The sequence below is a fragment of the Desmodus rotundus genome, chromosome 6 (assembly GCF_022682495.2).
Source record: "Desmodus rotundus isolate HL8 chromosome 6, HLdesRot8A.1, whole genome shotgun sequence".
Classification (NCBI taxonomy): Eukaryota; Metazoa; Chordata; class Mammalia; order Chiroptera; family Phyllostomidae; genus Desmodus; species Desmodus rotundus.
In genome coordinates, this window is record NC_071392.1 from 12,155,493 (window position 1) to 12,158,932 (window position 3,440).

The 3,440-nt window shown below is 52.4% G+C and overlaps 1 pseudogene; it reads right to left on the reverse strand.

Moving 5' to 3' along the window:
- Positions 1-629: 629 nt before the first annotated feature.
- On the reverse strand, positions 630-2,681 carry LOC112306882 (large ribosomal subunit protein uL1 pseudogene; annotated as a pseudogene).
- Positions 2,682-3,440: the final 759 nt, after the last annotated feature.

The window sequence follows — 3,440 nt, forward strand, 5'->3', positions numbered from 1 at the left end:
TATCCCAAAGGTGCCCCTTAGGAAGTTCAATCTGCCAGCAGTTTGGCTCCCCTACAAGTCGACTGGAGTGGGTGGAGGCCGGCTGAGGATTTCTCCGTTAGGGAACAGGCACGGAAAGAGAACCTGGCCACAACAATTGGCTGAGGGTGGAGCAAATAAAAGAAATCCCAATTTTGTGCCCCAGTCTCCTTTCCCTGCCCACCACTCATTAACCCCCCAACCTTGCTGTCTCGCTCCAGGATGCTGTGCGTGGGGAGGATGCTAAGAAGGGGAAGCTCTTCCCACTTCAAGAATGCCATCCTGTCTGTCTGGCCATCCTCCACAACTGTCCGCTGTGACATCCACGCTCTTGGGCAGACATATGGTGCCTGTGGGGGATGGGGGGTTCCTCAGTTGAGGAATAATGGAAGCAACCAAGCGGGAGAACCCTTGGAAACAAAAGAATCTTTTAAACTTTCAGAGAAAGGTCTGGGGGGGGGGGCTCAGGATTTGCTGTGGGGCTCTGAGCTCACATTTGCTGTGACCGCCTCGGGCCACGCTCCCCAGGGACACCTAGGGTGAAAGGGTACATTCTTTTCGTGTTCATTTTTTGTTTTTATTGGTAGCAGGATAGTTTGTTAAGCTGTGCCCTAGTACAGGCTGTGGGGCTCGCCCACGGTGCTCTTGATGGACAAAGCCCAGACCTTCTGCCAGTTCTTTCTGAGCAGTGACAGCAGGAAATTGACAGCTGAGTGGATGTTGGACACCAGCTCATCCTGTGTCATCTTCAGGTGACCAAGAGCCACTGCCACCAGACACAGCACCTCTTTCTTCACCTTGGGTCACCATGTCCTCATTGTGGGTCCACAAGGAAAGGAAGATGCCAGCCTTATTCGGGCCTGGGCCCAGGATTCATGGCATCTGCTTGATCAGAGACTCTGAAGCCAAAAAGGCATCGTACTTCTTGGCCAGTTTCTTGACCAGTTTTTCTTACTCTTGCTGAGTTTCTTGAGCACCTTGATGTCCATGTGGGGGATGTCCGTGGTCTTGAGCTCATCACAGTGCTGCTGGTCCCCCAGAACACATAGGGAGAACTTGGGGCAGGGATTGGATTTAAGCCTGATGGTACCCTAGATGCATTTGTCCTTCTGAGGGTCACAGTTCCTCAAGCTGATCTGCAGCTCTGCCATTGCCAAAAGCTTCTGGTGCTTGTGCTGGTTTCTGTGCACGACTTTCCACACCGCCTCATCCAGGGGACTTTGCTGCTCATGATTTCTCACACCGCTGGGGGGGAAAAAAAAACAGAAAAGAGGAGAGGGGGAATTCTGAATCACTCTTCCCCCTGCCCAGGATGGGGGCAAAGGGGCTGAATGTCTGGGGGTTGTGGGTGCAGTGTTCTTGGCTGGGAGGACAGAGTCCACATAGTCACTAGAGAAGCCGTGCGTGGGGCAGACCACATTGGAGGATTCAATAGAACTGCAGGCCAGGAAAAAAATGGGGACAAGGATGGAGGAACCAAGTGATTTGCTATGTAACTGGGCAATTTAATGCCAGAGTTAGAGAGCTTCTGGCCAGAATCATTCCGTCTTCGAGGCTCTGCCGAGCTCATCCTCTTTATCCTGTTGTTTAAAATGAGCATTATCCCAAACATATGCAATGCAATCAGTTTGGTCACACTTACAAGAACACGCTTTAATAAGGCAATCAATCACTGGCTAACAAGCGGGCGATGGCCCGCGCTGAGCGCGCACAGGGGCTGCAAGGCAGCAGGTCTTGCGGGACCCGGCGGACCGCGGTGGAGCTCTGGCCTGCGCAAACAGAACCCCGCCCGCCCTGCCCTTCTGGATTGAGGAGCCCAAGGAAAGTGTGAGTCCGACTTCGCGAGGGATTACCGCGAAGGCCGTTGGGCCCCAAAAAGGCTCAGGGCAAAGGAGAGGAAGCCGGAGCCTGAAGCTCAGACCTGCCTGGGCCACTACTAGCTGTGTGAGATCCGGAGCCTCCGTTTTCCCACCTGCAAAATGGGACCGAAATGGGGCAAAAGGCACTCAGGAAGTTGAAAAATTACAACGATAAACCATGTCAGCCCTGTTGCTTAGTCTAGCCTTCTCATTTTACAGATGAAGAGACTGAGGCTGTGAAGGGGCAGTGTCTTATTCGTGGTCTTTCCTCCCCCCCCCCCCACCGCGCTAATGGAGGTTGCAGGTCACTTGTGGCTGCAGGGTGCAGGCGGACAAACCTGTTTTTAGGTGCTCAGGTGGGGGAGGGAGCGTAAGTAGTAGTGTCTAGTGCCAAACCGCAAACCTTGGCAAAAGGGAAATTTCATTATGAAGTAATGAGTAATTCCTCCTGGCAAGATGTATTGTTATATCTTCCACTTCAATTTGGAGGAAGAGAAGCTCAATTACCCAGAAAATACAGTCAATTAAAGGCTGCTGATTGGACACGAGGCCGGATCATCGATCTTGTACTTTCCAATATCGCTGCAGACACCTCATTTTCCCTCCCTATTAACTGAAAATACGCCTGGCATTACGGCAACCCTCAGCCCATTTACCTGTCGCAAGCAATCTTGGCCCGATGCAAAGTAACCGAGAAATTTGCCGGGATTTGGCACAAGGAGCTTCCCAGCTGCAGAGGGAGCTATGCAGGGATGGGGGTGGCAATGTGGCAGGGAGGATGCAGGAAACCTCAGCACAGGTCATGCTTGGGAAGGCAGGCATCTCTGTGTGCAGAAGTGTTTGCTCTGGAGCTCAAAGAAGGATGGAGGCCAATTGAGAAGCCCACACCTGCTGAGGATATACCCACGGATAACCCTTGGAGTCCATGCATTCTGAACTCCCAGCCTGCTGAGGACACCCATCTCTCCCCTTACTCCAGCATGACTTCTGAGGCAGCCACAGTGGCTCTTCTATGGGGATGGAAGATGAGAGTGAGGTGGCTGCTGAGGACTGTCTGTCCCCTAGCCCTGACAAGCCCAGAAATCCACCCTTGTAAATGACTTTCAGTTTGAGAATGATTCAGACAGTTCCATCCCAACCAAGGACTCTTCCTCCCTCATTTCCTGAATCCCAATTTCCAGACCCAGGTTGACCAGCAAACCCGACTCTCTGCAGTGCTCAAGCTCCACCCCCACAGCCTCATTTGTTTCTACTTGGGTTGGAGTAGGATCCATGAAAACTATAGTCCAGAGTCACCTTTCCTTAAAGGGTTGGAGCAAGTGGAGAAGAAAGCATTGTAGGGGTGAGCCCCAAGTGGGGTCAGTGCTCTGCCAGTTTAGCCCTGGAAGGCTCCCAGCATGCAAAGAACTAAGGAAACGTGAACCTCAGGGCAGCATGGAGCCTGCCTTCTCCACCTCTGTGCAATGTGGGTTTGGAGCCCACCCATGCCCAACAAAAATTTGGGAGCCTCCCTTTCTGTGGGTCCATCTTTTGGTTCCTTCCCTGCTGAACTAGCAATTCAAA